This window comes from Pteropus medius, unplaced genomic scaffold (assembly GCF_902729225.1).
Source record: "Pteropus medius unplaced genomic scaffold, Ma_sr-lr_union100, whole genome shotgun sequence".
NCBI lineage: Eukaryota > Metazoa > Chordata > Mammalia > Chiroptera > Pteropodidae > Pteropus > Pteropus medius.
Window position 1 is genome coordinate 2,012,040 of NW_024352787.1, and position 23,086 is coordinate 2,035,125.

At 41.8% G+C, this 23,086-nt stretch overlaps 1 protein-coding gene across 10 annotated transcripts in view; it reads right to left on the minus strand.

Annotated features, from left to right (window-relative positions):
* Positions 1 to 23,086, minus strand: part of GGACT (gamma-glutamylamine cyclotransferase) — a 42,086-nt gene that overhangs the window by 3,756 nt on the left and 15,244 nt on the right. For 2 of the 10 annotated variants that reach the window (XM_039849227.1, XM_039849228.1), the window contains one exon: positions 18,593 to 18,694. The exons of 6 other annotated variants lie outside the window; for them this stretch is intronic. The gene's annotated coding sequence lies outside the window, so the exon portion shown is untranslated. Of the gene's footprint in view, positions 1 to 8,835; positions 8,891 to 18,592; positions 18,695 to 23,086 lie in introns of all 10 variants that reach the window. 2 more of the 10 variants (XM_039849229.1, XM_039849231.1) reach the window with 2 other exon arrangements.

The following is a 23,086-nucleotide window of genomic DNA, read 5'->3' on the forward strand; positions in this document are numbered from 1 at the left end:
AAGCCTGCATTCCATGTCTGTGGGGTTGTTATTGCTGTGGAAGCCCTCCATACCCATGCCCCCAATACATGTGCACCCGCTCTGCCCCACATTCCTCCAATAGGCTCAAATTCTGGTCAAATCCATATTCAGCATCAGAACTGTATAAACACTGTTCTCAGATAAGGCACAAAGTGTACTATGATTAATTTCCTTTCTTGGACAACTTTTGTTTTTCTTGGAAAAGCTGCTTCAGCTTTTTCCCCCTGCCCTTTGCTCAAGTTTCTCTGACAGTAATGTAGCCTCACATTCTCTCCAAGCACTGTAAGAATCCTTTCAGCCCTGACCACCCACTGGTTCCGTTTCTCCCTGGAGCCTTCATTCTGCTTCAGCCTGTGTCTATGGTACTACTGCTGTACTACCTCTCTCTCTATGCCATCCAGGGCTTCCCTGAGCTCTAGACGTCCCTGGGTCCCATGGCACCGTCTTGGTTGACTCCCTCATTTTACTGAGGCTGTTTCCCACCCTCAATTACCAGTGTGGCTGCGTAAAGAATTCTAATTTCCTTCACAACTTTAAAGGCATTTCTTCTTTGTCTCCTAATTTCTCAAGTTCTTGCAGAGAAGTCCATTGCCACCGGCATCCAGTCTTTCGTACAGGACTTGTGCTTCTCTCTCTGGAGGCTCTTAAGGTCTTTCCCTTCTCCCTTAAATCCTGAGATTCTATAATGATGTGTCTTCACGTGGAGGTTTTGGTTTTGTTTTTGTTTGTTTGTTTTTTTTTTCATTCGTTGTGCTGCAAATTTTCATCTGAAAATTCATTATCTTGGATAGTGGAGAATTCTCTTTGTTCTCCCTCTGGATCTCCAGTACTCAGATGTTGCAGATCCTGGGTTAATCTTCATTTTCCTCTTTATAGTCTACTTTTATCTTCCGGTTCTTCTCAATATTAAAATATTTTTGCCATCGTATTTATTTCCAGGATCTTCTTCTTGTTTTCCATTTTCTTAGCATCCTATTCTTTCACAACATAGTACCATCTCTCATCTTTGCGAAGATTTTATCATGAGTTTTTTTAAGTTTTCATCTTTCCTTGCATTGCCTCTGTTCCTCCCAAATTCCTCTTTTCTCTTTGTTTCGGTGTGTTTCTTTAAAAGTTTTTCTTCAAAGGTCTCATAATCCTTGCCTGGCCTTCCTGAAATGTGAGATACTATATAGGAAACTGAAGCTCCATGTGAGGGGAGTCTGATGGTTGGCAGGACTTGTGTAGGGGCTCTAGGGACAGGTTTTGAGGGGCCCGAGATAACAGAATCTGTATACATATATGGACATTCCCTTAATCCCCATTTTCAGGATGCTCCCTTACCCCCACCGTCAGCTGGGCCTAGTGTTCCCAATACTAAGCCTCTTGCTAAGCCCCTCTGGGCAGTAACCCACCCATCCTCTGCTGGGCAGAGGGGAGAAGGGGTCTCTGCTCCCAGTACAGAATTTCATCCTCTCCTCTCTGCTCCTACTGTTTTTCGCACCTATGGCCCACGAGTCTGGAGCTTCTCTGATATTCTGGGCACAAGTTGGCTAGCTTCTCGCTGGCTTCTGACCATATAGGGACAAAGGTTTCTGGTTTCTCCAGGCCGCTAAGTCAGTTGCCACTCGTTTGCGTTTTCTATCTTCCAGAATTTTATTGCCCTTTCCCATCTTTTGTCTTTCTAGGACATTGGAGTGGCATTTAGCAGGGAAAGAAGTGGTGGTTCAGGAGCTTCTTGCCTCTTTAGAGGAATGTCAAGAGGAGTTTATGAGGGTACAGTTGACTTGAGTGTGGTTTAGGTCACCAGGAGAAAGCTGGTTAAGGTAGCAACAGCACATACTGGAGAGGGCTGGAGTGGGCTGAAGGGGTCAGGCAGAGGGTGGGGGACATAGAGGAGTACGCTTGCAGAAGGAGACTCCCTTCTGCCAGGCAGGAGCGGAAGGGTGAAACCAGGCAGCAATTCCAGGAGAAGAAAAGCCCAGTGGTGAGAACAGGGTACACAAGGAATGAGACATCCCCCTGCCGTCTGTGAAGGTTAAAGAGAGACAGACTCATCAACCAGTGGCTTCAAACAAATGTGGAGTAAGGAAAGAGTGGGCGAGAGTTCACCAAGACCATGGTACAGGGGACCTGCCTTAGAAGGGACAGAAGGTATGTTCATGTTGGACTGCCTGGCCTTTCCCTAAAATAGGGTGATGTCATCAGTTTGGGATGGGGGGAATGCCACCAGGGGTAAAGACTTGCAAAATGGAAAGAGGTTTAAAACAGGCCTACTGGGAAAAGCCTGGGCTTTGGCGTAAGAGCTGTAGGGTGACAGTATAGAGCAGGTTCTCAGCAAAGGATGCTTGCTTTTACTACTCGAGGGATTCAGTTGCAAAGCCAGAGAAGAAATATTTTGTCTAAGCACGATAGCGGGCTTAGGGAAAGAGGTAGGAGGACAAGAAATTGTGATCAGAGAGGCTTGTGGAGGATGGCATTTCTGAAGTGGGCTGATTAATTCCCAGCCATGACCAGGTTCAAGGGCAGTGGCGCTTAGCAGCAGCTTTGGGTCCCCTGGGGGCTCTGTCACAGCACCACTGAGTGTTACCTGAGTGCCCCTGGCTATGCTAAGTGCTATGTGTCACCTCAGCTCACCGAATCCTTGACACTCTGTAAGAGAGGTGGTGCTAGTTTCCTTATCCGTTAAATGGGGATAAATCAGGTGGCTTAGGTGAGGGTACCAGGCACAGAGCTCCCGTGGGACAGCACCAAGAACTGGACCTAGGTGTGTTGAACTCCGAAAGCCTCTGTGGCTCTGCTATAAAGTCCGACCCCAAGACCAAGTGGAGGCGACCCTATCAAGTACAGCCTAGAATTCAGATTCTGTAGTGGCAGCAATGGTTTGTTTGTAAAGGACCCTACCTCCCTATACTCTTTTTTTTCCCTACTTCATGTCACATTCCCTTCTCGCAGAATTCAAATAAAAATGAATTTTATTTGATAAACCGATTCCTTCTCTATATTCTTTTATTTTTGGATTAAAATTTCGTGATGAAATACACAAAACATGAAATTTACCATCTTAAACATTTTCCATTAAAAAAATTTTTTCAATTACAGTCGACATACAATATTATTAGTTTCAGGAATATAACATAGTGATTAGACATTTATATACCTTATATAGCAATCACCCCAATAAGTCTAGTACCCATCTGACACCATCCGTAGTTACTACAATATTATTGACTATATTCCCTTTGGTGTACTTTACTTCCCCATGACTGTTTTTATAACTGACAATGGGCATATCTTGATCCCTTCCCTTTAGCATTTCTTGTAATACTGGTTTGGTGGTGATGAACTCTAGCGTTTTCTTGTCTGTGAAACTCTCTCTCTCCTACAATTTTAAATGATATCTTCGCTGGGTAATTTTGGTTGTAGGTCTTTGCTTTCCATTAATTTGGATGTTTTGTGCCAATCCCTTCTGGCCTGCATCGTTTCCTTTGAAAAATCAGCTGACAGTCTTATGGAAGCTCCCTTGTAGGTAACTGCTTTTCTCTTGCGACTTTTAAAATTTTTTTGCTTTCAACCTTTGGCATTTTAATTATGATGTATGGTGTGGGCCTCTTTGGGTTCACCTTGTTTGGGACTCTGCATTTCCGGGACAATGTCTATTTCCTTCTCCAGGTAAGGGAAGTTTTCAGTCCCTTACTTCCTCTTTTTCCTTCTTGTACCCCTACGATGTTGTCCCAGAGATCTCATAAAGTATCCTCATTTAAATTTTTTGTTGCTATTTCTGATTGGGTGTTTTCTGCTACCTTGTCTTCCAGATCACTGATTTGATCCTCTGCTTCATCTAATCTCTTGATGATTCCCTCTAACGTGTTCATTTTAGTTATTGTACTCTTCAATTCTGACTGGTTCTTTTTTTATGGTTTCCATCTCTTTGTAGAGGTTTTCACTAAGTTAATCTATTCTTCCCCTAAGTTCACTGAGCATTCTTATAACCATTGTTTCGAACTCTGTATCTGGTAGACTGCTTGCCTCCATTTCATTTAGTTCTTTAGCTGGAGTTTTCTCTCATTCTTTCATTTGTGACATGTTTCTTTCTCATTTTGGCTGCCTCTCTGTGTTTGCTTTCTATGTATTAGGTAGATCTGCTACATCTCCTAGTCTTGGTAGAGTGGCCTTATGTAGTAGGTACTCTGTGAGGCCCACTGATAGTGTCTCCCTGTTCACCTGAGCCAGGTGCTCCAGGAGTTTCCCTTGTGTGGGTTGTGTGTGCTTTTCTGTTGTAGCTGAGCTTTGATTTTTGTTGGCATATCGGTGGATAGGACTGACTCAGGCTAACTGGCCATGAAGGCTGGTTGTGACTACAGCAGAAAAGCTGTTGTGCAGGGGCTGACCCTATGGAGCAACAGTTGCTTTAGTGGAGCTCTGGGGTCAGCCAGGTCTGCTCTTCAGGTATGCTGTTTATGGAGCTGGTTGGTTGGTGCTCTGCTGCGGTCTGAAGCTGGCCACTAGGTGTGTTGGTTCTGGAGCCTCTTGGGAGGGGCTCTGGTGTAGGCCAAGGTTAGCAACCATTTGTCCCTGGCTTGGAGCCACAAAATGAACTGCAGTTGGTTGCCACTTGTACTGGACTTGTGGTCCTTTGGTGGGCACCAAAAGGGGTGCTGAGGCCAGCCACCACTTGTGCCAGGTTTGTTGCTGCTTAGTTGAAGCTAAGCCAACACTGGCTGCAGCTTATGACAGGCTTGGGGCTACCTGATGTGAGTTACAATGCAAGTTGAGACTGGTCATGACTTGTGCCAGGCTTAGGACCATTTAGTAAGAGGTACAAGGCACACTGAAGCCAGCCGCTACTTGTTTGGGGTTTGTGGACCTTTGCAAGAGTTTAGCAAAGTCCACAGTGTAAGCCAAGGCAGGCCACTTGTGTGGAGAAGCCACTGGAAGTGGCTCAGCCTGGGTGGGGTCTCAAAGGAATCACCAGGGCATGGCGAATGGTTAGGTGGTTTAAAGGAGAGTTCAGATTTGGTGCCTACCTGCACCTACCAGTGCTTCTATCCCTGGAGACTGCTGCTCTGACCTCTGCCCCTCCAGCCCTCACCTTGAAGGTAGTTAATTCAGTTCCTCCCCATTATGTCCTTGACACTTTTTCAGCTGCTGCCTCTGTGCTGCGGCCCAGAGTGAATGAGTTTGTGAGCAAGCGAGTCCCTGCACAGGCCCCTAAGGAAAACAGCTGGGATTCCAGCAGTCCTCCGTCTCACTCGGACACAATCCTCACAGAATTTTACAGCCAGATATTATGGGACTCCTCTTTTCTGGCACTGGGCCCCAGTTGGGGAGCCAGGTGTGGGGCTGGGACCTCTTCCTCAGGGGAAACCTCCACAGCCAAGATTGCCCTCCTGATTCTTAATTGTGGGTGTCGGACTTGCTCATTCCATGTCTCCACCTTCCTACCAGTCTCGTCCTGACTTTCTTTATACCCTTGGTTATAGGACTTCTATTCAGCTAGTCTTCAGATGGTACTCAATGATGGTGGTTCTATAATTTAGTAGTAACTCTGATGTAGTCATAGGAGGAGGCAAGCACAGGATTCACCTGCTTTGTGACTTTGACTAGAAGTCTCTATCTTAACCATTTTTAAGTATATACTTATGTAGAATTTCAGAAATTCAGACAACTTTTTTTCAGTAATGTTAAGTTTATTCACATTGTTATGTAACCATCACCACCATCCATCTCCAGAACTCTTTTCATTCTGCAAAACTGAAACTCTGTACCCATTAAATAGTAACTCCCCATTTCCTCCTCCCCAGGCAACCCATTATACTGTTTCTATGAGTTTGACTACTTCAGTACCTCACATAAGTGAAATTATACAGATTTGTCTTTTTGTGGCTAGCTTATTTCATTTAGCATAATATCCTTGAGGTTCATCCATGTTGTAGCATGTGACAGTTTCTTTCCTAAATTATTTAAGGCTAAGTAATATTCCATTGTATGTATATACTACATTTTGTTCATCTATCCATCAATGGACATTTGGGTTGCTTCCATCTATTACACATAATGCTACCATGAACATGAATGTAGAAATAATCTTCAGTCCCCTGCTTTCAATTATTTTTTGGGGTTTACCCAGAAATGGGGTTGCTAGATCATATATTTAATGTTTCTATACTGTTTTTCCATAGTGGCTGCACATTCTTACCTTACATTCTTACCTACAGTGCACAAGGGTTAGAATTTCTCCACATCCTTGACAGCATATATTTCTTGTCTCGCTTTGAAAATGGCTATCCTAACTGGTGTGAGGGGATAATATATCATTGTGGTTTTAATTTGCATTTCTATAATGATTAATGATGGTGAGCATGTGCTTACTGGCCATTTGTATATCTTCTTTGGAGAAATGTCTATTCAAGTTCTTTGCTCCCTTTTTGATTAGATTGTTTTTTCATTGATGAGCTTTAGGTGTTCTCTATATCTTCTGGATATTAACCTCTTATCAGGTATACGATTTAAAATATTTCTTCCCATGCTGTAGGTTGCCTTTTTACTCTACTGATTGTATTCTTTGATGCATGGAAGTTTATAATTTTGATGTCATTAGATTTTCTTTCTTTTGTTGCTAATGGTTTGGTGTCATACTAAGAAATCAGTGCCAAATCTAATGCCATGAAGCTTTTGCCCAGTGTTTTCTCTTAAGCTTTATAGCCTTAGCTGTTAATGTTTAGGTCTTTGTTCTGTTTTGAGTTAATATTTGTACTTGGTGTAAAGTAAGGGTTCAACTTCATTCTTTTGCATATGGACACTGAGTTTTCCAAATGTTGAAAAGACTCTTTCCCCCTATTGTCCTTGGCACCTTAGTTAGAAATCATTTGACCATATGTCCAAGGGTTTATTTCTGGGCCATTGTCTTCTATTGATCTATTTATGTCTTTATGTCAGTACCGCACTGTTGTGATTGCTGTAGTTTTGAAATTAGGAAGTATGAGACCTCCAACTTTGTTTTCAAGATTGCTTTGCTTATTTGAGGTCCCTTAAAATTCAATATGAATTTCAGGATGGATTTTTTTTTTTTCTATTTCTGCTCATTTGGGAATTATAAGAATTGCATTAAATCTGTAGATTGCTTTCGGTAGTATTGACATCTTAAGTCTTCCAAACCATGAACACGAAATGTGTTTCCACTTATTTAATTTCTTTCAACAATGTTTTGTAGTTTTCAATGTACAAGTCTTTCACTTCCTTGGTTAAGTTTATTCCTAAATATTTTATTCTTCTTGGAGTGTTCATTGTTAGTGTATAGAAATAAAATTGCTTTCGGATCCTGCAACTTTGCTGAATTCATTTATTAGTTCTAACAGTTTTCTTGTGGAAATGTTTGTTAGGGTTTCTATATATGAGATCATGTGAACAGAAATTTTACTTTCTCCTTTCCAATTTGGATCTTTTATTTTTCTTGCCTGATTTTTCCAGGTATGACTTCTAGAACTGTATTGAATTAAAGTGGTAAAAGCAAACATCCTTGTTTTGTTCCTGATCTTAGAGGAAAAGATCTGTCCCTCACCATTGAGTATGATGCTAACTGTGGGCTTTTTCTATATGGACTTTATGTTGAGGTATTTACCATGAAATGGTGCTGAATCTCGTCATATTTTTTCTGTATCATTTGTGATGACTGTGTGCTTTTCCCCTTCATCCTGTTAATGCAGTGTGTTACACTATTTTCCTATGTCGAACCATTCTTGCATCCAAAGAATAAATCTTACTTGGTCATGGCACGTAATCCTTTTTGTTAAATTTTGCTAGTATTTTATTTAAATTTTTACATCAATTTTCATCAGTGTTATGAGTCTATAGTGTTCTTATAGTGTTTTTGTCTGGCTTTTGTATAAGGGTAATGCTGGCCTCATTTAATGAGTTTGGAAGTGTTCCCTCATCAAGTTTTGAGAAGAATCTGAGGAAGATTGGTGTTGATTCTCTTGTTTGGTAGAATTCACCAGTGAAGCCATCTAGTTTTGGGGTTTTCTTCATTGGGGGGTTTTTGATTACTGAGTCAATCTATTTACTAGTTATAGATCTGTTGAGATTTTCTATTTCATCATGATTGAGTCTTGGAAATTTGTATGTTTCTAGGAATTTATCCATTTCATCTAGGTTATCCAATTTGTTGGCATTCAGTTGTTTGAAGTATTCTCTTATCCTTTTTATTGCTGTAAACTGGGTTTTCAGCATTTTATAAATGGACGTGTAAAGACACAATGCATAAGTGTAAAATGCATTGTGGCACAAAGAATGGCCTGAATCAAATTCCCATCTCCACTTAGCAACTGTGGGTCAGGCCTCAGCAACCCATGAATATCAATTCCCTCTTCCCCTTGACTCTGTTCCCTACCCCAACTACTTTATCAAGACCTTATAAAAATATCTGCTAACTTATATTCTTCTCAATAAAGCCCCTTAAATAAAAGGAATATTCTCCATAATAAATAGAAGAGGGAATCAAACTGTTGTGGCCGTAATGATTTTTCAGAGCTAAGAATACCTGGGAAGGTGATATTACATAGAAATGATCATGGTTAGGCCATAGGATGTTAATTCCAAGTCCGTAAAAAAAATAAGTTCAGTAACTTTCTTCTACAGAAGAGGATAGCTTGTTTCCATAAAAGAAAACCAACAATAAACTTTCTAGCAAATAATGGAGCCTGCTAGAATGACCAAATTATATTTTACATTTTATCTGCTGAACTGTATCCTTTATAAAATTAGTTTGAGAATAATATTTATGTAATAAAAATTAACATTCTGCATTTCTGGCTCCTTTCACAAGAAAAATATTACCTTTCTGATTGTGTTTTGAACAACACACACAGATCCTTCAGGAAGAAACTCATCCCTGTGGGGATTGAGAAAGGATCAGAGTTAAGCACTGAAACAAGCAATTAATTCCCATTAGAGGATTAAGGCACTCATGTTCACTTTGAATCAGAAAAATGAATTGTGAATAAAATCATGTACAACCAAGAGGTTACTTGTCAAAGTTAATAAATTAGAGAACTGAAGGGCAAACTGGAATGCACAGAAGTTGAGCAGCAAAGAAACTGGTGGTGTTTGTATTCATGGGACAAGATCTGCTGTTCTCAAGACGCCTTAGCAGTGTGCTGAGGGGCACGGCTTCTGCTACAGGATGCTGTCCTTACTCCAACAGATGTACTCTGTGAACAGAAGTCTAAAAGCATTTTCTGTTTTGTCACCATCCCCATGCATGGATTTCCCTACAGTATCTTACTATTAATATACAGAATCAATGAAAGAGACACATGAGTTATTAACATGCAATTTGTTGCATTTTACTTTTGGGTTTTAGAGCCAATTCTAAATGAACTCAAGCAACATCTCTGTTAACCTATAAAGAATTGAGGGGGTGATCACTGCTGTGGTCTGGACTTAGTAACCCTCCACTTGGGAAACAAAAAGCCGAACCCTCGTCCCAAACCCAAATGGCTGAGAATAATGTGGCCATCAGGGGTCAGCAAGGAGCTGGAACAAGCTCAGTTTCAAAAAAAGTTTTACTTCAGCAAAATTTGGCTAGTTTAACACTATCGACATTTAAGAAAACAAAAACACTCATAGAAATGTCCATCTGGCCTGACACTGCTTGCAATGCCTGTCACTTATTCAGCAGTTTTCTTTCTTGAAACACTATAGTTTCATATTTCATCACTTAAGCAAAAATTGAAAGTGCTCATGAGTCCTACACATATTTGTTAGATTTTTCCTGTTTGATATTTTTCTTAGCCACCTGGTGGTAAGAGTATAAAAAGTAGGATTTAAGAGTTTATTATGCTGGTTTACAAATTAGAACTAATACACATGCCTAGACCACATTTAGAAACACACACACCAGGTAAACCAAACAAAACACGAACATTTAACTCTTCTTAAACTTATTTGCAAAAGGATTTAAATTGACACAAGCTTCTAACATGAAAACCTTTTAAAAAAAGATGTCTCCATAAAATTATTCATTCTGTATTAAACTTTAATGATACAAAGAAATGTTAGTAAAATCTGTATGCCATCCCTACAAACTGTTTTCTCTGAGTGATAAAACATCAAGCCACTAACAATGCTTACTGCCTGTTAAGACTGCTTTAGAAGAGACAGGTGAAATGACTGGATTTGGGTCGCACGAAATGAATGCCTCTGGGGAGCTGAGCTGGCTCTGCCATGTGATCAGCGCTGGTTGGACAATGAACTTTTTCAGAACCAGAAACGCCTGCCCCAAAGAACTGCCAGGGAAACTCCTCCTTTCCATTTGCAGTATAAATTAGCATTCATTGTTCAACTTCTTATATCAAGGTTGGCTCCAGTGGAACTAAGGCCCCAATAAATTCATGAGGGGCACCCTGTCACAATCAAGGACCAGTTTCAGTGAAGCCAACTTCTGTCCTAGTCCTTACTTGGCCACCAGTAGCCACAATGGGCAGCGGCCTTTTAGCAAATGCAGACGTTAGTAAGCGTGGACAAATATTAGTAAAAAGCATATGTAATCTTGTACATGACTACTCTAAAGAGGATTTTTCTTATTTTAATAGAAACTTCTCATCTCGAGTAGCCACTTCTCTCCCTACTGTAACATTATTTTCCCTTGAGAAAATGCCTGAGTGTCTGATATAGTTACACATTAATTCCTCAGAAGTTTCTTAGAACTGTAGGAAACAGGTGAAAAAACAAAATCCCTTGAACTTTAAACTGGAGCTCGGCCTGCGAGCATGAAGTGCTTTAAGGTCATGTCACTCTCTCCTCAGAGTGGCTGGTGGGCAATGTGCCAGGAAGGTCTCGGGCGCATCCTGTGGGCTCTTTGATGCTTTTATTCCCTCACTAGTTTCTTTATAGCAATGACAAGGGCTTCCTGCCCAGCCAACCCCACTGAATACCCCGCGAACATTTATGGCAAAATATCTTTCTTACTTTAACCAAGCAGCTCGGGTGAAATGACCGTGCCTTTGAAATCAAGATGTTAGGGTCTCCACTCACAGTCACTCCCTCAAACAGGCACTCCACGGTCCCTGATGTCACACTAGATCCTCTGAAAGCTGCCTTAGCAGACATTCTGTGGGGTTTTGCTCTTTGGCCGACCACTTTAATGACAACTATGTTGCCATCTTTAAAACATACAGTGACCAACAAGGGAAACATGACCGAACTCCTAGTCCTACTCGAAGTCTGGAAAGAACAGCAGGAAAATCCCCAAACACAGACTCAGGGAAAGGGCTTTATGGAAATGGGAGAGAGGTAAACTGGCCAAGCCTGCCGAGGCCGTGGCCCCAAATACCAAGCGCAGCTGGGAGCGGAGGTGCTACCAGCCCCCCAGAGCTCCCAACAGGAGGCACAGAAAGCTCAGGAGGGGCCTGGAACTGCCAGCCAGAGCAGAATGTGGTGGAGACAGTACTCAGTGCCTGCCAATAGGTCTGATACCCAGGAAGAAGGTGCCAAAAGTCATCACAAAGAGCCCACCTGCCCTGTGGGCCTGGCTTTAGGCTCTACCTGTGAGCCCAACTGTGGCTCAGAGGGGAAAATATTGTATGTCCCACTCCATGTTAAATGCTTCACTTACATTTTCAAGTTAACACTGAGCACAAAAAGATCTCCTCACTCCCTAGCATCTCCCCATTTTACAGACAGGGAAATTGAGGCAGAGATAATGTGATTTCCACAGATGGCCCAGTTAAAAGCAGCAGAGCAGATGTGCCTACCTTCATATCTCCTTCCTGTCCTGCAAAGGCTCCCCCCAGCTCTAGGAGCAGGGCACTCCTCACATTGCCTCCTGCCCTGAAACTAGAGAATGGAAACAACTTCTAGCTACCAAAGGGCCCCAGGCAGCTGGTGGCTTAGGCCACTGCCCCACACCAGGTTCCATTTACATCCTCATCTGTAAAATACCCACAGGCATTTTGTGAGCACACACCACTGCAGCCAGACTGGGGAGTCGGCACTCAAAAGCAGACACTGTCCTGGAATTCTTAATAATTTTATCTGAACTTGTGTAAGTGAAGTCTGATAGGACACCAGAGCATACTCGTGAGCAGAGGAGATCCATTCGGCCTCACTGGCACACACGGTTCTTGACGCTGCAGGAGCATGGAATCCTGGTGGACCCATGATGGGTGAGACTCAGCGAGATTCAGTGAGGACAAGGTAATGAGTTACATCTATGACTGGGTCAGCCAGGAGAGGCCACACTTTCCATTCCAAGCAGAACTTGCTACGAATGCAGGGCAAGGCAATGGAGTTCTAAGAAGAAACACTAACAAACAAGAAACTGTCTCTATCCTTCCTCATTTGGGGTACTTCCCCATTCCAGCCAACCACATACAGTGATAGTGATGACAGACGGCAAGGGCAACCCACAGAGGACCCTGGAGTTCCGTTCCTCTTAGTCCTTGCTCCATCATCAGGAGCTGAGGGTGGGAAGTGTTGGTAGAATGTGCACATGTCAAGAAGTGCAACAAATACAGTTGAAACAATTTTAAACAGTTTCCAGTTCTGGTAAGAACAAAATACATATGCATGTATAAGTTATGAGATATCATTTCTATGATTCCACATAGGAGTTAAATGCTATATTTGCATGCAACTCTTATCTGAGTTGCATTTAAATTTAAAATGGACACAGCACAATATAAAGATGAATGATAAACTAACTCAATGTTGAGAATTAAATATAACAGTAAAATATGTATAGTTAAAATAATAAAATAGCAACTAAAAACACCATGACAAATCAAGACAGAGAGACTGCAGAAGAAAAGGAAAAGCTTCATATTTTAGTGCCTTTTAACAGCAATCTTCTCCTGCTTTCTGAACAAGAGAGGCTGCATTTTCATTTTGCACTGTGTCCTGCCTAGAATCATTCTTTCTAAATTGTTTCTCAGACCATAAGCTCAAGTTCACATCTTCCATGCTATCCGGCACAGCTCAGTGCATACAGCAGACACTTAATACTTGCTGCAGTAAAGCAAGTGGTTATCCCCTCTCAGTCCAATTCCCAAAGAGGCCCTGAAGCCCTTCAGTCTTTTTGGAATTTCTCAACTCCTCATCATTACGAAACACAGGTTCAAATACTGCTCTGGGTGCAAATCTACAGGAATCACATCCAGTCCTGTGGCTCTGCCACCATCTCCTTCAGACATCCAGTCAGAAGCAAGGTCTAGGGAGAGCAAAGTGCCCTGGACTGTGAGACTGAGCTGGGACCAGTAGCTCCCTCCCTGCCCCCAGGCTCCCTGGGAGCAGGGCAGTGGTGGGCATCCATACACACTTACAGACATGAAATGTCATCTAGAACCTGCAGAACTAATCTTTAGGGACAGCAGTCAGGTCAGCGGGGGCAGAGGTGGGGGGTACTTTCTGAGAAGATAAAAATGTTATCTTTTGGGGGCAGTAGTTCCACGGGTGTATATGTTTGTCAAAATCACCAACCTGTGCACTTAATGTGTGAATTTTCTTGTAAATTATACCTCAAAGAAAGTTAATCTAAAATAAAGATTAAGTGAGATCATGGGAGGAAAGCAATTTGCAGGCCACTTGGTCTGTAATTATCATCACCAGTTTATAGTCTTATCTGAGTTCAACATACTTCATAGTCCCTATCAACAGGAGCTTATTTTTATTTTTTATTTAAGATTTCCGCAAACATCCAAGTGTTTTTAAAGCATTTCTAAAACTGATTTGTTTTAATCACTTTCTGGAACCCAACATGCAATGACACCAGACAGACTTCTCCGTAAATGCTACCTGGGTTCCTGGAAGAGAAGCAACAGAAAGATAAAGCACCCCTCAGTGTGGTCAAGGGTGGAGCCACCTCGGAGGGACAGGGTCTATGATTAAGGATGGGCCTCATCAGCTGTCATTACCCACGCGGGGCCTGTCTGCACTGGCTGCTGACCAAGACTTCCAGACTCGGATACTAAGAAATGCAGCAAATGCTTTGCTTTCTAGAATATTTTCATAAGCCTGCTCGAGGATAATGCAACTTTTTAACTCACTTGCTGGCAGTTGCTCAAAATATATTTTTTCTGCTTGGAGCGAGCCCGCTGGTTAAGGAGGAAGAGGCAAGAATCTTCGTCTTATCCCAATCTATAGTCCATTCTGCAGGGCATGGAAAGGGCCATTAGGTCTGGTTGAAGGCAGGTTACTCTACCTTGCATGCCTCCAAAAGGTAATGTTTTTTCTCTTGGCAACAACTCAGTTAAGTAATGAAGGGAAAGGGAATGACTATCCATCAGTGTATTGTTTAAAAGGTTTTGGGGTTTTTTTGGAAATATTTTAAGGCTACATTAACTTAAAATGGTTTTTATTTGACTGTTTAGCTTTCTTAGGTGAGAATGGGGAGTTTGGGAACACTAAGTTAGAAGCAGCACAGAATAATTACAAAATATCACACACCTTCTAGGTGGTCTAAAAAATATCCTAGAAAGAGAACATTATCTGTTTAAGCAACTCTTAGATAACCATTTTAGAAGTCAGGCCTACCCAAAAGTGATAAATAACATAGTTACAAATGCAGGTAAAGCCCCTGGCTAGGTCTGGGCCCATGGACCCAATATCTATCATGGCATTTCATAGCTTTGGGGGAACAAGTCTCCCAGAAGGAGCACTAGACAGAGAGCCAAGGGATCCGGGGTCAAAGTGAAGCTACTGCTGACCTCAGAGGGGTTGCCTTGCCCCGGAGAGACGCAGGTGTGCTGGGCTCAGCTCCCCCGGGACCCAGGATACACAAGAGAGCCAACCACGGGCCTCCTCCAGTGACTTTGGAAAGAACGAATTAGCAAGAAGACTCTAGAAGATGACCGCCAAATACAGCTGCTAGATGTCAAATCTAAAAGCTTGCTGGACCACCACCTACACTACTACAAAAGGAACCCTGAGCACTACTCAGAAACCAGGGCACAGGCGGCCTCACCCACTGGTCTGTCTACTGCTCCCAGCCCAGCTCCCCTGCCGGCCCTACAGCCAGTTAAACACAATCAGGAACAATCCAAACTCCATTTCCCATGGGCTCGCGGGCTCTTGAATTCAGGACTCAACTCTTTGTTAACAATGACAGATTTACCTTCAGAATTACTTTTTGCCAAGAATATTAAACAGTTTAAATTTTCTAAAAGAAGTTAGCTATCAGGTAGGTAGGAGGAATGCAAACCTAGAAAGTTAATTGCCTCCACTAGCACAACTAAAGAATCACCCCAAAACATGCACATGTATAACTCCATTTTTAAATGTTTTTTAAAAGAAGACTTTTTAAAAATAAAAACACAGAACTTAAAATTAGCCTGATGAGTTTTTTAATTACTTGTCCTAAAGTATTCAACTCCTTTCAGTGCTTTTCTAATTACTCCCAAGTAAAATTCAATTAAAATAACTGAGAAATACGTGAAAATTCCGAATTACGAGAAGAGGAGTAGGAAAGGAAATTAAGGGCGTGTTACTGAACATGCCTTTAAATACCTTACATAAAGTGGGTCCATTTACTCACATTCCTAAACACACAGCTGCTCACTGCTGACAGCAATCAGAATCGAGTCCAAAACTTCTAGAAAACTGTGTTGGAGTGACAGGGGCTTTGAAGGAACTGGATGCACTGAACTAATTGAATCCAACCCTTTTATAGACTATACTCCCCCCCGCCCCCCCCAAAAAAATTTTCTCATTTTAAAAGCTACATTATGGCTGGGAGTGGCTGAAAGAAGCCAGAGGCTTGGAGGCCAAGCACACCAATCTTCCTCAGGGTTCTCTAGTGTTTGGGGGTGGATCCTAGGACCTTAAGTATTACTAAAAAGCACAATTTGGTCTATACTTGGCTCTTAAAAAGCACTTAAAAGCCAACACACCATCCACTCAGGGAGAGCAAAATCTCTGTTAAAATGTAAAAATCTCTTTATTTGTAGTTACTGCTTTGTGGTTATCAGAGATGCTGCTATATTCAGTTTAAACAATTTTTCAAACTTATTCCAAAATCAACAGAATAGCTTTGTTTTCCAATTTGGGGCTTTTTTTTTTTTTTAAGTTTACAGTGTTCTTTCAAACATGATAAAGAGCTGGTATTAACAGTCTGTTAATATCACAGGAGTTCCCCAAACGAGGAAAAAAGCGATTCTCCCCCGTCCCCACCCCAGAGGGCTATGCTTCACAAACCACCCGATATCTAAAGGTTAACTAAAGTCCTAGTTAAAACTCCGCAGCTCTTTACTGTCCTTCGAATGGGCCCCTAGGCTGTTGTCCAGTGTGAACCTGGTGCGGAGGCAGCAGCGGAGGAGGAAGAGGAGAAGGAGGAGGAGGAAGGCACGTATGAGAGACCAGCCTGGACCCCACCAGGCCACAGTCGCTCAAAGGATTTGCTCCTTAAAAATTCACACAAATTCACCATTCTTTTTATATAACGATGATGTCAATGATTTTTGAGTTAAGGGATTTATCTCTGTCCTCGTCCTGGAACAAAGACAGTTCTCCAGAGAGCTGGTCCATGTCTCATGGAAGGAACAAGACCAACATAGGCCAGGTGGACTATACCTTCTCCCCAGACATTAGCACCCAAGTAAGAAAGGAGAGGTTCCCCAGACCCGTGTCACCCTATGGGCGGGAGAGCAAGCTCTGCAGCTGCGGAGATCTTTTCTCCCTAGAAGGGAGAGGCCCTTGTCCTGTCTGCTCGCCCTCTGGGCTGCAGGGCTGTACCCTTTCTCCAGTGCAGGGAGAGCTGAGAATGCAACCCAGCCCCAACCCAGAGAGTTTGGGAGGACCGATACAGAGCCATGTGGAAACTGACTTGAGCCTAGTTTATTAATTACACCTATTTCTCCAGGAGAGAGGAAGAAAATTCATTGAAGGGGGGCTGTCAGTGGATCTCTAGGAATTGATATGTTCTCTCCAATCTTCCAGCAGCTCTGCAAGGCAGGTGTTACTGTCCCAGTTCACATATGGGAAACAGGCTCAGGAGTTATCTAACTAAAACAGCACAGCTATTAAAAATAGAATGGCCTGGATTTAAAGCTAAAGCTTAAACCAAAATCCAAGTACTTTTGCCCAACGTGCATTGCTATTGACGAGGGGGAAAACAAAGGAGGTTCTGGGTGGTAGAAAATACTGAAGCTCTCACTGGTTTTCATAGCAAATTACCATTGTTTAGTGTGAAATTACTGTTGCTATTGTCCACCGGTCATGCCTGCAGGAGGGGCTGTGCTTCAAGGCCTTCCCTTTTCAACTTTAAAAATCAGAGCCAGATTTAAAGTTTTTGTAAAGCAAAAAGTGATCCACCAGCCATAAATTTCTGTTACTATTATCTGCCAAGTGTTCAGTACTTCCAGGCAAGTTGAAAGGTCATTCATTCACCCATTCAGTATATTTTGAGCATCTAGGATGGGCCTAGTACATGAAGATAAACAAGACAACAGTCCTTGTCTGAAGGAGCTGCAGTCTAACTAGGGAGACAGATACAGTAAGGTGATTATAACACTGTGGAGAGGCCAATGAGAGACATGCATGGGGAAGCAGGGCATCCTGTGTCTCGAGAGAGAGTACTACCTGAGCAGCAGAGTCTTTGAGAAGAAACAGGAAATAGGCAGGCACAGGTGAGGGGATGGCCAGGGAAAAGCAGGCTGGTCTGAGCACAGGGGAAGGGCTGGGCATGCCTGGGAGCGGGAGCATGATCATGAGCCCAGGAGAAGCACTTGGAGGCTGAGCCCAGGTCACCAGGGACTCTGGATTTCAGCTCTATGTGATGGGGGTAATTAAGAGGTATTAAGTAAGCCTGGGAAGTGACATGGTAAGATGTGTTTTTAAAAATTATCTACTGCAACCCCAATGGAAGACTGTTTGACAGGATCAATGAAAGCTGAGCCTACCTACGTATACCCAATATTCCAGCAACTCCACACCAGGCAGATGCTTCATAGAAATGTAAACACAGGGTCACCAAAAAGACACATATAAGAATATTCCCATCAGTACCATATGTAATAGCCCCAAACTAGATACTACCCAAATGTCCATCAACAGTAAAACAGGCTAATAAACTGTTATACTATGGAAAACACCACAGCAAGGAGAACAAATGGACAGCTACACGAAACATGGATGAATCTAGCAATGCTGAGTAAAAGAAGTCAGACAAAAACAGCGCATATTATGTGACTGTATTTATATGAAAGTAATAGCCAAACTAATCTCTGCTGCTGGAGGTCAGGGTAGTGATTACCCCTGGGAGGAAAGCAATGACTGGAAAAGACATAATGATACCTGATCTAGGTGCTGGTTACATGAGTGTGTTCCTATCATGAAAATCCATCAAGCCACATAATTTCTACACTTTTCTGATATACATTCATAAAATGTACATTAAATTTTAAAAATACAGTAACTTTTGTGAGAACAAGGCTTACAAATATGAAATCACAGTGAATAAGAGAAAGACACATAATTAAGTGCTACATATAATTTAGTGAGATTCAGAGGTGAGGAATGCAAAGGCTTCATAGAATTAGACTGGCCTGAGCTGGACAGAGAAGCAGGATATTCCCTGACTTTGAAATGGGAAGTGGCTCACCCTCTTACTGGTTCCCCCGGGGCATGAGAGCTAAAGGCAGATTCTCCAGGGCTGCAGAAGGCTCCAAGTCATAACACAGTCATTCTCAGACTGAAGAACCTCCTATCAAAGAAGAAACAGTTAAATAATATCAACTGAAAGCAAAGAGACAAACTCAGAATGTGGGGCATTCTACGGGAGAAAAGTAATGGTGACTTGCCCTAGATTAAGAGACCTAACTTCAACAGCCCTGGGTATTATGCGGACCTTGTTTGGATTCTGATAATCAGGAAAATCTTATAGGTATATCTAACTAAAAGATGAAACTACAGAATCACAATTAAATTTTTTTAGGTATGGCTAATGGCATTATAGTTCTATAAGAAAATAGCCATATTTTTTAGAGATGCATATGGAGTTATCTAGAGTTCATGAAATATAATGTCTGAGAGTTTAAAATACTTCAGTAAAAATTAATGAGGCATGTGTGGCAAAATTTTGACAATCTGGATTATAGATAGATGGGGATGGGAATCATTGAACTATTCTCTTTTATAGATCCTCATACTCCTACCAAAAATGGTAACAAGAGACAAAGAAAGCCATTAGTTAAAGATGAAGGGGTCGATTCATCAAGAAGATATAACAATTATAAATATATGCACCCCACATCAGAGCATATAAATACATTAAGCAAATACTAATAGATCTGAATAGGGAAACAGACAACAATACAATAATAGCAGAGAACTTCAATACCCCAAATTCATCAACAGATAGATTGTGAAGACAGAAAACCAACAAGGAAACATTGGACTTGAACCACACTTTAGGCCAGATGAACGTAACAGCCATATATAGTACATTCCACCCAACAGCAGGAGAAAACACATTCTTCTCAAGTGCACATGGAACTTTTTTTAGGATAGATTGTATGTTAGGTCACAAAACAAGTCTTAGCAAATTTAAAAAGACTGAAATAAAACCAAGTGCCTTTTCTGATCATACTGGTATGAAATTAGAAATCAACAAGAGGAAAGCTGGAAAACTTATAAATATGTGGAAATTAAACAACATACTCCTGAATAACCAATTAGTCAAAGAAGAAATCAAAAGAAAAATAAAAAATATCTCCAAACAGATGAAATAAAAACACAACATATCAAAACCTATAGGATGCTACGAAAGCAGTTTTAAGAGGAAAATTTATAGCAATAAAATACCTATATTAAAAAAAAAAAAAGATTTCAAATAAGCAACTAGCTCTAGACTTCAAAGAACAAATTAAGCCTAAAATCAGCAGAAGGAAGGATATAACAAAGATCAGGGCAGAAATAAACAGACCAGAAAAAAATAGAAAAGATCAACAAAACTAAAAGGTGTTTTTTTGTTTTTTTTTTTGTTTTTTAAAGATAGATCTGACAAACCTTTAGCTAGACTAAGGAAAAAGAAGACTCAAGTAAATTCAGAAATGAAAGAGACCTTATAACTGACATGGCAGAAATACAAAGGATCATAAGAAACTACTATAAATAATTATATGCCAACAAATTGGATAACCTAGAAAAAATACATTCCTAGAGACATACAACTTACCAAGACAGAATCATGAAGAAACAGAAAATATGAACAGACCAATAATGAATAAGAAGATTGAATCAGTAACCAAAAACCTCCCAATGAAGAAAAGTCCAGGACCATATGTTTTCACTGATGATTTTTACCAAACACTTAAAGAAGAATTAATGCCAATCCTCCTCATACTCAGCCAAAAACCTGAAGAGGCAGGAACACGCTCAAATTCATTTTACAGGGCCAGCCTCTACCTATATCTGTCTCTAAACAGTTATAATCTCAATCACGGCTCTCCCTTCCAGGATCCCACCACCCACCACCTTCCCCCCTAAGCCATACTGAGCTTCCTGAGGCTGAGTTCCAAACCCTGCAGGGGCTCCCAGCGACGCTCAGGATGCCCATGTCCTGTCCAGCTGTTTGGACTCCATCCTGGCTGCACTCCTATCCTGTAGTACTGTAGCCTGAGCCCCACCTACTTGGCCTGTTGTTGCTCCCTGAACACTCCCTGCTTCCCCTAATCCTAATCTTTTACTACTTCTCTGAACCCCACATCTATACTTTCCTGCCCAAATTTAACCCCACATTTATACTTTCCCACCCAAATACAACCTATCCTTAAAATCCCAGCTCAGATCTTGCCTCTGGCCAAAAGCTTTCTCTGGTTGTTTGCATCTTACTGCACTGGTCACATTCTGTCCTACAGTCTGGTTATTTTTTCTATTAAATTCTTGAAGGACAGGTGATGCATTTTAACTTGCTTCCCATAATGCAATATGTGTGGAGAAAAATCAGTGAATTCATGTGTTTGGTCCTGGAAATTCTCAATTAGCCAATTTCTTGTCTCTATTTTGGTCACAAAGAAATAAATGACAACAAAACAACTTCCAAGTAGATATTCAGTTTAAAACTGCCTCTTCCAACATATATAGGAGCTATCAAGGGGTCATTAGCACATTGTAGACATACACGTATTGTACGCTTACTGCAAACGAAGACTGCAGAGGACACTGGCCCAAAGAAGTGGACACTCAGTTGCCTGTACTTGCACTGGACGATGGCAAGGTGCTCAGTGCTTGCTGATGCCGTGAGGACCCAGACACGAGCTATGTTCTCAATGTCTGGAAGAAAACTGAGGCTTGTGCTCAGAGAACTCAACAGTAGAAAATGATGGGGAAACAGTTGTATATAAGATATCTTGATTGTTATGGGCCGAACTGTGTCCCTCCCCAAAAAGTCATATGTTGAAGCCCTACCCTCAACATCTGAATGTGACTGCATTTGGAGACAGGGTCTTTAAAAAGGTCATTAAGTTAAAATGAGGTCTTTTGGGTGGGCCTAATCCAATCTGACTCGTTTCCTTATAAGAGGAGGAAATTTGGACACAGAGACACCAGGGATGCATGAGCACAGAGGAAAGGTTATATGAGGACCAGAGAGAAGGCAGCTGTCTGCAAGCCAAGGAGAAAGGCCTCAGAAAAAAACAAACCTGTCGACACCTTGATCTGGACTTCCAGCCTCCAGAACTGAGAGAAAATAAGCTGCTGTTGCGTAAGCCCCCCAGTCTGTGATACCTTGTTAAAGTAACCCTAGAAAACTAACATGATTCAACTAGTAATATGATTTATGATCTAATGTGGATGAACCTGGAAACTATCCCAATGAAAGAAGCCAGACACAAAAAGTTGCATGTCGTTGATTCCACTGACGTGAATCTCCCAGAACAGGTGAATCTATGGAAACAAGCATGGATGGGTGGTTGCCGGGCGAGAGGAGTTTGGACTGGGGAGTGACTGCCTGCACACCGTGTGCAGGGTTTTCCCTTGAGATGATGAAAACCTTTTGGAACTAGATGGAGGTGGTGATTGCACAACATTATGAAAGTGCTAAATGTCACCGAGTTCTTCACTTAAAAATGGTTAATTGTATGTTATATGAATTTTACCTAAATAAAAAACTCTAAAAAATTCAGAGATGAATTCTTCTTGTGTGATCTGGACCCAGAACTGACCCTGAAAGATGGTAACAGTCATCTTGGAGAGAAGAGGGAGGAGAGTACGAGGGGTAGCATTCCAGGTGGGAGCTGGGGCACCCAGGTGGGAAGGTGCAGGGAACAGGGTAAATGAGGCAGTCCCTGGGGACCTGTGCGCTAGTGGGAGCCTGGAGCACAGCCTGCAGGGGGGAAGACGCCTATGGAGGGGAGCCGGGGCCAGCAGGGTACAGGGCCTCAGAGTAGACTAGATCCTGCAGCTGGGGCTACTTAAACCCAGCTGAGCTCTTGAGGCTGAGAAGTTTGAACATTTCTGTTCCTTAACGGCCCCCCGCCACACCTCCCTACCTCAAGCTACTACCCACCACCACCACCACCACCAAATTCAATCTGGAGATTAACTTAGGGGACAGGAACCTGTATTATAATAGAACACAACATTTTTAAAAGCTAAGTGATTCTGGTGATTAAACTTTTGGGAAACCATTGATTTCCCAATGAGTAAAGGGTCTTTCAGTAGCCCCACCCCAAGCTTTATTGAGGTATAATTGACAAATAAAAATTACATCCATCTAAGGTATACAATGTGATGATTTGATATATGTATACACTGTTAAGTAATTACCACAATCAAATGAACACATCCATCACCTCAGTTACCTTTTTTGTGTGTGAACACTTAAGACACACTCTCTTAGCAAATTTTAAGAATACAATATTTTTAACTATAGTTGGCATCTGTATATTAGATCCCCAAAACTTATTTTATAACTGAAAATTTTAAAAGTTGTACGCTTTGACCAGCATCCTCCATTTCCCCTACACCTCCTGGCAATCATCATTCTACCTCTGCTTTTATGAGTTCAACTTTTTTAGATTCCACACGTAAGTGATATTATACGGTACATTAAGTCCTCACTTAACACCATCGCTAGGTTCTTGGAAACTGAAAC